Source organism: Hypanus sabinus, chromosome 31, assembly GCF_030144855.1.
Source record: "Hypanus sabinus isolate sHypSab1 chromosome 31, sHypSab1.hap1, whole genome shotgun sequence".
Classification (NCBI taxonomy): Eukaryota; Metazoa; Chordata; class Chondrichthyes; order Myliobatiformes; family Dasyatidae; genus Hypanus; species Hypanus sabinus.
The window spans coordinates 9,995,530-10,008,546 of record NC_082736.1 but is presented as its reverse complement, the minus strand read 5'-3'; the positions used below and the strand labels follow the sequence as shown (position 1 = coordinate 10,008,546).

Sequence of the window (13,017 nt, the reverse complement as noted above, 5' to 3'; positions counted from 1 at the left end):
AGGAACTCAGCACACAGGCTGCTTCGTGATCCTGAAGAAGTGTTTCGGCCTGAAAAAACCGACTGTGTATTTTATTCCACAGAAAATAAACCAGTGGATCACTAGCGTCCCTGGGTGGGCTCGAACCACCAACCTTTCGGTTAACAGCCGAACGCGCTGACCGATTGCGCCACAGAGACGACTATTTAAAAGAGTACGAATAAATGATAAATTCCAATTGAAATGCAATTTCTTGTTATAGGTGCATAGTGTTTTAAAAAACAAAGTTGAATACCAGCTGCCCCCAACAGAGAATATAGCAGAGGATGGTTTCGATCCATCGACCTCTGGGTTATGGGCCCAGCACGCTTCCGCTGGGCCACTCTGCTACAGAAAGTGTAATCAATTGTTGAACTGTGAATGCTGCGCTTTTTCGTGTGTGTGTATGTATGCATTCGTTTATGTCTCTGTCTGAATCTGTACATGCAAGGTCTGGGTCTGTGCCTGTGTCTGTACATGTCTGTGTCTGTATATGTCTGGGTCCATTCCGTCTTTTTCCCGTTTCATACTCACGTTCTTCAGTTTCTTTTGATGATTCCTTGTTTCTACTCTTTCTCGTTCTCTCCACCTTCCCTACTCTCTGACTCACCCAGTTATTATCTATCTGCCGATTATGCTCTATCTGTCTTGAACCTCGTTCCCGATATTTCGCCACTGAAATGCATTTTACATCATTTAAATATTCAGACGGACAATACATCCCTCTGGTCGGCTTTTTAAAAAATAAATAACGACGTTTTCACCCCAGGTGCCATTAACTTCTGTAAAGGGGGTTTCTTCCTTTTTCTTTGTTACTGTGCATGTAATCAAAAGGGCTTCTTTGTTTTGTTAACTAGCAGGAATGCTAATTTACTGATAACGAGAATTGTATTCCTTTGTAAATCAAATGGCGATTGATGTTCTTTCTTCTGAGTCTGTAAGCTTTTGTTGACGGGCTTTTGGGCAGATCAGCGCGAGGGGTCGCGAGAGAGGACGCAATGCTGTAAACTGGGCGAGAACGGACCCCAAGCGGGGGTCCGTGGCCTGGAGATACTCCGAGGGGCGGGGGGGATGAAGCTAGAAGTGCTTGGTTGACCACTTCGGAGGGTCCTGAGCTGCGAGTCGAGGAGTTCGGAGGGGATCGAATGGTGGCCAGAAGACTTCAGAAATTGAGCTCCAACGGTTGTGCACGAAGTGGTTTGGACTTTGATAAGTTTGGCGCCTTTTCTTTATTTTTTCTCTTCATATATACTGTATCGTTATTAATCACTTAGTTATAGTAATCTTTATAAATTGTACTCATTTAATCGCATATGGTGTACTGTCTGTTTTGGGGCGAGGCGGGGACATCACACAGCACCCACACCAGCTGATTACCCAGATTGGCGGGGCCGAAGGCTGCTCCCCCTAGATGAGAACGAGTGTGAGCGAGCCCGAGGTGACCCAAGGGGTTACACTTCCTTATACTGTCCTGATGATTGGATGTCTGCCCGAGTTCCTTCAGTGTTGAAACTGCAGATCAACTAGTGAAGCGGAACTCGCGCCATTAATGTACTGCAAACGCTGACATCAAATGCAACAATTCCTCCTCCGGGATTAACTGTTGGTGTCATGTTCAGACCATCACAGCCGGAACAGTTAGTGACGGATGGGGAGATGTGGAGTATCGCTGATGCTTCGCCCCTCCCTGCCACACGGGGGGAGGGGGGTTCCATTCCTGCACCAAAGCTGTGTGACTGACACTGTAAAGGTCGGGTTTCAACTATCCTACGTAGAACGGTGTGAATACAGACTGGCACTTGCTTATCCCGTGGCCAGTTGAGTTACTCCAGCATTTTGTGAATGTTGCTCTGAATTTCGCAATCTGTGATTTCCCGCCGATTTTTCAATTCACAGGCACCAACCTGGATTTCGTTACATGCAAGCATACGATTTCTCATTGAAATATATCCGGGTTGTCAAACGTACTTGAAATCTTCTTTCTGAGTCACCGAGCACAAAGAGCGAACATTGAAAGATAGAAAACACAAGTCGGAGGGGGTATCCAGCTTCTCCGGACTGCCCGCTATTCAATCCGATCCTGCCTTGATTTCTCGAACTTCCGGTAATGCCCCCTCCCCTTCAGAATTTCCTTTTCCTTCTCTCACCTTATCTCCTTGCCTGCCCACCGCCTCCATCTGGTGCTCCTCTTCCGTTTGGTTTCTTCCATGGCCTATTGCACTCTCCTTTCAGACTCCCTCTTTTCCAGTCCTGTATCTCTTTCGCCAAACAATTGCTTGCTCCACCCCAGCCCCTCCCAGATTCACCTAGCACTTTGCTGCTCCCTTTCCTCCCTCCACCTTTTAATTCTACTACTCATATTTTTTTTTTTCTCCAGTCCTGCTGAAGAGTCCTGGCCCGAAAAATCGACAGTTCACTTTTCCATAGATGCTGCCTGGCCTGCTGAGTTCCTCCAGCATTCTGTGTGTGTTGATCCGTGTCTTCTATCTCACTTACCAAACCAGTGAATCTGCTTCCTCGTAGCAGCTTCCCAAATCTTTGTTTAAGTATATATTCTGAGAAATGTTCTTATATTGCAAAAATAAATTTCGAATTGATTAATTGATTAAAAGCTATTAGCACATACCGAAACAAGCCACAGAAAATGTAAGTTAAAGACGCTTTTTGAGTAAAGAATTTTTTTTTTCCCTCCCAGAGGCAAACTCTTGATATGAGCTGTTTGTCTGGTCTTGGAATGAGTTCCCAAACATTAAATTGACATTATACCAGAGACTGACTGGTACCGAATGAAACCCACACTCTCACAATGTATCAGAAACTGACAGGTACTGGAGGAACCCCACCCTCACACTGTACCAGAGACTGACAGGTAAGAATTAAACCTGCACTCTCATACTGTACAGAGACTAATGTGTGCAAATGTTTTTGATTTGCCTATTTTGTGAACCGTACTTAAATTTACTGCTAAAGCCTCTTTGTTTCCTCTTGAATAAATCCACCCATCACGTGACCGTGACCAGTCTCTGCCTTTCTAACATGGGATTAAACTGTACCTGTGTCGTCTCAAAGTGAAAACTAACATTGTATTTGCCACCTTCCTCCCAACTCAGCTGCAAGCCAGCATTTGGGGAATCCTGTACAAGGACACCCAGCTTCATTAGTACCTCTAATGTTTGAATTTTCTCCCTATTTAGTAAATCAGTCACTTAGAAAATATATTGTTCGTTATATAATGCTTAATAATGGAGTCTGACGTCATGTTAAACACTGAAATCAGTCCATTTGACTGTTACCCACTTCTGTTCCTCAAAAATGTGTGGAGATATTTGCAATTTTCCAATGTCCGGAAACATTTCTATATCTAGTGATTCTTGAAAAGGAGCAACTAATGCTTCCACCACCCGTTCAGCTACTCTTTCATATCTCTGCCATGAAGTCCTTCTGTCCCAGATGAGCTGGCGACATTCAGATGCTTCCGCTTCCCAAGCGCCTCAGCCTGTTCAGTTATGGGAGGCTACGGGACGACACCCAGTGATTGGGGCGTGGTAGGCGAGGCAAAGGTGGATACGCGGGACAAAAATGTTCAAAAGACATGATTAACTTGGTTGTGGGATACAGATGTAGACACGGTGTCCCGGGCCATGGAGACCAACGACTTGCTCTTTCTTTCCGCAGGAAGTGAAATTAATAGCCAGCGCTGGACTGAGAATGATGAGCCGACATATTTTGATAGTTTTGCAGATTTCTCCCTGTGCCATAGACTGGGACACAAGTGTGCACCTTGATACATCAGAGACGAGGGACGCATGACGCTTTGATGATGAAAAGAATTTTAGACAACACATAAGAAAAAAATCAGGAGGGCGAAAGGAAAGTAGAAGGCTGCTCTGGCAGTCAAGGGGAAGGAGAATCCCAAGGGCATCTACAGATATATTAAGAACAAAAGAATAGCAAGGACAATATCAGCGTGGTCATCTGTAAATGGAGCCAAAGGAGACTGGGGAGAACTTAAATGAAAATTTAGCACATTTATTTTCCCAAGAAATGGACGGACAGTCTATATAACTAAGATAAAACAATACTGAGGTCATAGACACTATTCTGATTACAAACGAGAAGGCAAATCGTGGTCAAAACACCCCACGGCCTCGTAAGGTGTCCTCTTTGTCCTTGTTGAAGGTTAGTGCAGAAATTGCAGGGGCCATCGCAGATATAGTTCAAATATTCTTAACCACGGATGATGTCCAGAAGGTTTGTTGTTATGTTGTTTAAGAAAGATTCTATGAAATTAGACGTCGCTGAATCTGAAGTCAGTAATGAGTACATTATTGGAATATTCTCGAGAATCAGATATACACAATACGTATATTTGGATAGACAGGGCCTGATTAGAGACAGTCAACATAGCTTTGTTCATAGTAGGATTATGTGTAACCGGTCTGATAGAGTTTTTCGAGCAGCTTACACGAATGGTTGATGAGGAAAACTATCACACTGGATCTTTGGACACAATTGTAGTATCAAGCAGACTCAGAAGGAATAAACAAAACTAGGCGTGTTAATAACAAAAGAGACAATACTGCAGAACTTATAAGATCTTAGATAGGCCAGAATAAACTCGGCTGCAAATTCACTGGACAGGGATCAGGGCCACCAATACGGAATAGATTAACATTGCCATTTTACATACACTCCAGGCAGAAAAGAATCCGTGCCCAGCTATATAAAACACCAGACTCTTGACAGGCTTACAAAAAGCCATTCCGATAAAGAGACGGGTCCAAGGACACTAGATTTGACACCTGCAAAGTCTCGAGGGGAATTAACTGCAAGTATCCAAAGACTATTGCAAGTTATATGCAATCTAGAGAAGCTCTAACTATGACAGATACCACCCCGAAGCGGAAGATACCTTATAATTATAATTTTAAAAACGCAAAAATACAGGAAAACAACAGTAAAAAGCTCAGAGCCCTAAGAATACTCTACCAACGGTCCGACGTTGTGACAGATGGAGCTAGACAGACGTCCTAACTGGTCTTTCTGTCAAGAATGTACTGTCCTGTTACAGAGAAAGTTGTTGAGACCGAAAACATTTTATTCACCAGCGTTCTGGGATGATTGTGTTAAACGCTGAGCTGAACTGGAGATCAACAATGTCCAGGCAGCTGAGGAGCCATTTTCCAGATGGGGAAAGGTGCATTGAAGTTGAAAGGATATGGCATAATCAATGGACCGAATTGAGCGAACTGGAAACGGTTGAATAGTTTTAGAAAATGGAACTTAATGCGATACATAACCAGCTGCTCAAAGCATCTCATGTTAATTGAAATGAGCGCCACAGGACGATAGTTATTAATTCAGTTTACTGTCGCCCTCGTGTTCACCGGGATGATGGCGATTGTCTTGAAACCCGAGGGGACAGAACACACTTCTGAAGAGATGTTGAAGGTGTCTGTTTGAATCTCTGCTAACAGGGCTGCTTAGTCACTCAGCATCGGACGATCTATGTTATCAGGCACCGCAGATTTACGCGGGGTGATCTTTGCGAGGATCACCCTCACAGCAGCTGCGGCCAGAGACAGTGTCGCTCCTCCGGGAGACGGGGCTTTCTCGCTGCCACGTCGTTCTGTACATCGAACCGTGCATAAAAGTCAATCAGCCTACTACGCAGAGAGGCGTCCCGGTCGCTGACGTGCGAGTTAAAATTGCAGTCCATTGTGATCTGAATACCCTGTCACCTGCACAGGTCGTTCTGGTCTCCTTATCTGACTCAACGTGTCCGGGTTTTCAGAGGACGTTCACGAGTTTGCTCCGGAAATGAAGTTGTTACCGTATGACGGAGAGACTGAGTTGCCTTGGACTATGCTCGGCGGAATCCAGGCAATTCAGAGGAAATCTTATAGAAACACAGAAAATTCAGAGAAAGATAGATGGGATAGAAACAGGAAAGTTGTTTCGGCTGTTAAATGAGGACCAGAGCGAGGGGACATAGCTCAAGAACCGGAGGAATACAATTAGGATGGAGATGAAGAGAACAGCGCATCAGCGGAACGATGTGCCCAGGGAGGAAGTAGGATATAAGTGGTTAGGTACATTTAGACAGCATTTTGCACAGAAAGGAATTGAAGATAGGTGGAAAGGGTAAGTTCATGTACCTCAGGCCACGGCTAGGTACCCGTGATATTATTGAATGGCAGACTAGACTCAATGACATGATGGCCTACTCCTGCTCCTATTTCTTACCTCTTATTTCTATAATGTTTTATACTCTGCTTTATAATGCTTCGTTCTGTGTGTGTGTGTGTGTGTGTGTGTGTGTGTGTGTGTGTGTGTGTGTGTGTGCGCGCGCGCTAGTAGGATGGGGTGTGCGGTGTTCAATGCTTTTATTGTATCTTCATTACACAAAACCGAGCCAGAGGTTTTTTTGTCTCCAGGCGACAATCCCATGACATTATATTTTAGAATCTATGTTAGAAAAATATTTTGTATAGGGAGTCCCACTCCATGATTAGGCCCCTGTGAAACTGCCCGCCACCATTTGTTTTCGTTATTTTATTCCGGAATCAGTGCCTGATGAACATTTGAATGCGGAGCCCCATCCCTTTATTAGATCCCCATGAAACGTTGTCCACCGCCTTTGCTTTCTCATCTTTACAATCCCACGTTGGGATCTTCTCATCACTCTGGCTCATAAACCTGAAATTTCTCCGCCTCACTCCCCGGTTACCATGGATACGGGTTATTTCAACCCAAGTGACAAGGGTTAATTTGACTTATCAACATGATTGTCGCGTTGATTTTAAATCTGTAATATATGTTATCGTTATGCGAATATAACATATATTCACATATATGTTATCGTCCTTAAATTTTGTTGAAACGTGGCAAGAAAAAACACCCCCAGTCTTTAGTGCAGCGCCAGTTCTCGTTCGTTTGAAGGACCTATTTATACCCATGAAAGGCAGCAGTCGGAGCAGACTATTCGCAAATCCGCGGTAAAGAAACTATTTCTGATACACAGACATGGAATTGTTGATAACTGTGACAGGAAATATAGGAAATTAGCACGTTTCTGCCAAATAAGTCGGACATCAAATTCTCGCTTGATTGGTTTTGTTATTATAGCATTGGTAAAAATGGTTATATTTACAACATAGTAGCTTTCGATTCAGAAGGCAGAATGCCAACTAAGCATCTTTTTTATTGTGCTCTACACACGGTCTTCTGCACCAGACACTGCCCTCTCCTCAGTCAGCTCCTCAGTTACCCTCTCTGCAACACCTCATTTTACCTCTGTCCGGGCCCAATTTCTGCCGTAAGGTCCATAAACATATCTGGCCGGCCCATTGTCTGTACTGCTATTCAATTATGTCGGACTTATTACAACCCCATTCTGCAGCCTCCCCCTCTGGCGTTCTTAATCACGAAAAGTTGGGAAACCACAGCTACGATTCTGAACCAGCCCTCATATTAACTCTGCTGAACAAGTCCATTCATGGGTCTAACTAGGGCTTCGTTTGTCAGTCATTGGAAGGTACCACACGCTATCTGAACGAAAAGGCATTAGTCACATTGATTGCACTGGCACAATGGAAATTGCAGGTTTACCAGCTCACTTTAACTGACATCAGGTGTTCATGTCCAGGAATATTTCTCCAGCTGTCGCTGATATCCCTGGAACAATCGACAATCCTGTGAATGGGAATAGAATTTTACCATTGTAAGAAAAATCAGACTAGCTTCACATAATTTGTTGACCCATATTCCGATGTTAAAGGAAAGTTCTGAATAGACTTTTTGCTAATGTAACTATCACATGAGCTCCTCTTAATTGGTTGGTACGAGACCCATTTAATTACACTAACTATGCTGACTTCACTAGAAAAGGAAAACTACCGACATTCGCTCACTTGGCGTCACGAGTATAGACATATAAGCTATGTATAACTTTGTTTGAACTCTCGTCAAAGCTTTCAATTCGATTTGCATTTTATCCACAGAACCGGCCATCCAATGTAAACAGATGTTTGACGCCAGTCTTCATCTCCTCTCTGAATTTCCCCTGTGACAGAGTGTAGATACACGTGTTGGTGCAGGTACTGAGAAAATGCAACATGATCCCACACTGTTGCAGGATGTACCTCGGGGTATTCAAATATTGATCTGTGTAAAAGTAATTCTGAATTTGCCAGTTAGAAGTATATTCGGTAAAGGGGATCCGCAACAATATAACATTGGCTGATAGAGCGAACAACAAAATCATAGACCTTCGCCGGTTCCCTCGCTCTGTATTCTTATTTCCTCTGCTGATCCTGAGACCCCGGCGGATTCGGCTATAATATACCAGACTGTTAAAGCATTAAACAACAGAATCAAGCCGATTGGCAATAAAGGTGTAGTAATGGAGTTAAACAACCAGTATGATTTCCATACCGGTAAATTAAGGTAATCCGCTTTCAAAAGGCATCGCCGAAAGTACAATGGTACACGCCTCGCACAACTCCCCAAACCCACAATTATTATTATCACAGTCGTTGTCCTCTCGGTGCAGTATCGCTCCCGCTGCTTCTGACTACAAACTGCAATACAGCGATCGAACGTAAAAGCCACCGTGAGCCGAACAGAACAGTCCATGAATGCGACGCTCAGGCAAATGTCACGGAGCAAACCGATGGAATGAACAAAGGACCGGCATAAAAATAAGTATTATTGATCATTCGAGTACAAAACTAATGATAGTGCAGATTAAATCAGCTGCTGCTATTCCCACCAGATAACAGGAGATGCATTTGGAAAAATCATAGTTTCCACGAGACAGGATCGAAATCGCCATTAAATTAACTGCAGGAAAGCAGAGTTGTTTTCAGGAGCATAAACACTGATCCGTTTCACTTGGGAGCCATGCGGAGAGAAGCATTGAAGCGGATTGAGTGAACCTCATTTTCTGATCCTATGCCGGGACAGGCTGGTCTCAATTTGGATAGAGGAAATATAATTCGCTCGGGCTCAGTCACTGCCCTTCGATTGAAGGATTATGGTGGAACAGACCAATAGTTGTGCTGCAAATTTCCCGAAGTTGTCAGCAGAGATACCAGTGAGCGGGTTATCGAACGACTCATTTAAACGGACCCACCGTTGTAGCTGAGAACGCTGAAGGTTGTACTTATAGCGGGAATAAAATGGACACAGGGAGATTGCTTCTTCCGACACAACATATCGCAGTTCACGAAACTTAGAGCTAAAGGTATATTTCGATGCACAGCTACATCAAACTGTAATCTTGAATATTAACATTAAAACCAGCCAAAGAAGGAGAATGGGTAAATCGGAAGAGATCTGTGCGTTATTGTGGAGTTTTAAAGGACATTTAGACAAATGGAAAAATAGGTTTCTTGTTTTTGGCTTTAAAATAAAAGAGAAGGACCGTGAGTCGTCTAAAACCAGTGAGCTGGATGATAAAGGTGGACCGATGGAAAAGATTTCTTTTTTGTTTATATTAAGTTTTGAGTTTTTATGTTTATACCGAATTAGATTTGGAGCACATCATGCTGTTACTGCTTTGGAAAGTCGAGTGAAGTAAACACTGGAACAGTATCAATATTAACACTCATTAATTGCTAAAGTTGGATGTTAGAAATTATAGAAAAATAAACAACGTATGTTTAGTCCTGAACAGGCTAAAAACACTGATCACGTGAGGCACCATCTGTAACAGATTTTATATCTTCATTATGCCGTACCACAGATACAGTATGAAGAACAACAGCCAGCTCCTGTTTCTTACCAGGGATACCAATCGCTGCCAGTACAGGGTAGTCGATACTGGCTATGTAGTAAATTGCAGCATACTCCATTTTCCGTGCGATGCAGCGATCTGTTCAAAATGGTCCAACTACCGGAATCTACTGTTGATTGTTTTGTAAGTTATTATACGGGAGATGAAAGTGCATCTGATAATTAATCATTCCACCTCGTTAGTCACATCAGTGGCAGTCTATTTCACAAAATCCTCAGGTAAATAATTCATATGAGTCGTGCAATGAAAGTCGTTCCCAGGAACAATAAAAAAACACAATTGTTTATTCACCCTTTTGAAAACAATATTGTATATTCCTTGCCTGACGCTAAAGTTGCAGGTTTCAAATGTCTTCATATTTTTACAGTGGGAACTATCCACAAATAATTATCATTTGCAACAGTAGGCAGAACGCATTAAGATACTCAAATTTTTTTTAAAAAGGTATTTTTAGTTTGGCTGTTGAAATCGATTATCTTTTTTTCTGCGTAGGGAACGTTCACACCTGTTTGTTTTTGTTTAGATTTGGTTCCACAGTACTAGTCAATTTGGATGAGAAATTACTTCCTAAACGATTAGATTAGTTAAACGTGTATCTCGAAGGACATCACCACGCCCACGCTGATATGTGGGTCATCTGTGATTACTGTAGACTGACTGATTCATGAAACTAACTGTAACATATGGGAAGATTAAATATCTATATCCACTAGCAGAAAATAGAACTGTTTAGCCCAAGGAAACGCGATTTTCCCACTAACAGTGCAACCCATCTCTGATCTCACTATTCGTGTTGTGTGAAATTTCTTGCAAGTGTTTTATTTTCATGTGTTACACGCAGTGTTTTTTCCTTACCTTTTCAAGAATTTACAAGGTTCAGAATCCACGACATTTTTCATCAAGACTGAAGGAAACAACGTCTAAAAGTGTTGATCTATCCATAGATGATGTTAGTTGCAATATTCGCCCTACTGGATTTAAGACACTTGGGTATTTAAGCCAGAGTACATTGATAATTGTGAATAGAAAGTGACATAAAATGGCAATAAGTTATACTCGCACTGTGTTTGTGTTTGGGAAATCTCATGCCTCCATTAAATTTCCATAAATCACAGCCAGGCCAGTCTTTTTTCTTTCTTTCTAAGCAACAATCACACGTTATTTTATTCTAGAATCTGTGCCTGATAAGCACATTTTGTGGGAATTCCCACGCCTTGTTCTATCACTATGAAACACTGCACGGCCAGTCCTTGTGTCCCAGCGAAATAATCGATAATGAAATATTGGAATACTGAAATACTTGAAATATTCAAGTCAGACAGGATCCGTACTTTTACGGTTCCTTGTAGCGGATCCCATTCCCTTTTTTCCAAATGCATCCACCTCCTTGCTGATTTTAATATTTCATTTTGAAATTGTTTGTGGCAGACTACAACGCCAGCACAGGATCAAGGGGGATTATGGGCCAGTTGGCCAGTTATAGATCGATGATTGGGGGAGCGTTCGAGTCCATCATTCAGGAATAGGTTTTGGGATACCTGGAGACTAATGATGAAGTAAATCAAAATCAGCAAGGCTTCTGTGCAGGAAACTCTTGCCTGAAAAATCTATTAGACTTCTCAGAGGAAGTACGAAGCAGGCTGGACAAAGGTGAAGCGCTGGATCTCATTTACTTCAATATTCAGATGACATTTGATAAGGCGACACACATAAGTCTGCTAAACAAGATAAAACCCTTTGGTGTTACAGGAAAAATACTGGCTTGTCAGGCAGGAGGCTGCGTGTGGGAATGAAGGGGACGGTTTCTGGTTGGCTGCCAATGAATAGTGGCTTTCCTCAGGGGTGAGGATTGGGACGGCTACTTTTCACGTTGATTGTGAATGATTTAAAAGTGGAGTTAATGGGTTTGTGGCGAAGTTTGCGGATGATACGAAGATAAATGGAGGAGTGTGTCCTGCAGAGGAAGCACTGCGATTGGAAGAATTGGAAAAAAAGGTGGCAGATGGAAAACAGTATTCGGAAATGTATGATATTGTATTTTGGTAAAAGGAGTAATAGTGCAGCCGAATCTCTAAATGGAAATAAAATTCAAACATCATTGAAGAGTGCCCAGAGGAGGTTTCTAGGTATGAATTCGGGGGTTAGCATATCAGGTGTGTTTGGCAACTCTGGGCCTGTACCCACTGGAATTTAGAAGAATGTGGTGACTCTCATTGAGCCCAACCGAATCTTGAAAGTACTGGATAAGGTGGATATGGAGAAAATGTTTCCTCTAGTGGGGTTATCTTGACTGGGGGCACAGATTCAGAAGTGAGGGGCGAGCGTTTAGAACAAGGTTAAAGAGAATTATGTTTCGCCACCGCGAGGTGAATCTGTGACTGGCCAGGTGCTTGGTTATATCGAAAACGGAAAATATGAGGTTCCTGATTGGTCGGGTCATCAAGGGATTTGATGAGAGGGCAGGTGTATGGGGTTGAATGGGATCCCGGATCAGCCATGATGAAATGACGAAACGAATTCGATCGGTGACCTAATTCTGCGCCTATGTCTTATGGTCTACAAGCCGACTAACTATGGTTGTGATGAGAGGCCTGGAAGTTCAACCTAAAATTGGATTGGTCTAAACAACATTTCAGTAATTCTCGAGTTATTCCCGGATGGTTGGATTAAAATGTCTCGATCTGATCAGTTAGTCTTGGCACTACAGGTTTAGATATAGTGGGGAATGATATCAAAGTTTCTACCTGCCGTGCAAATAATCCTTATTATGCTGGAGAACGCATGGATGTCAGGATATGACAGCAAATGATCTTTAGGGACCATTATGTTTCCTATCCGGATCAGCCATACATTCATATAGTACACAGGAAGCAGGTGAGAACACGGAGATAGCCTACTCGAACACTGCTACTCCCCCTTCCGCAACGCTTACAAAGAGATCCTTCGCCCAACACCCACCCCGTTTGGATAATCAGATCACTCCTCTATTTCCTGGTGCCAAAGTACAGGCAGCAGCTGAAACAAGAGACGGCCATAGTTAGATGGGCCCAATGTTGGTCCGACCAATTGGCTTCCATGCGGCAGGACTGCTCCGATGACGTCAACTGCAATGTGTTTCCTGATGAGGATATCTTCAAGTTCACGGAATGGGTCCGGAAGCGCATCGAGGATGTTGTTCCCCAGAAATCAGTCAGGCTCTT

General features: G+C 43.0%; 1 non-coding gene across 1 annotated transcript; it reads right to left on the bottom strand.

Annotated features, from left to right (window-relative positions):
- Positions 1 to 105: 105 nt before the first annotated feature.
- trnan-guu (transfer RNA asparagine (anticodon GUU)) lies at positions 106 to 179 on the bottom strand. The gene has a single exon. It is a non-coding gene; the product is annotated as a tRNA-Asn (tRNA).
- Between the last annotated feature and the right edge of the window lie 12,838 nt (positions 180 to 13,017).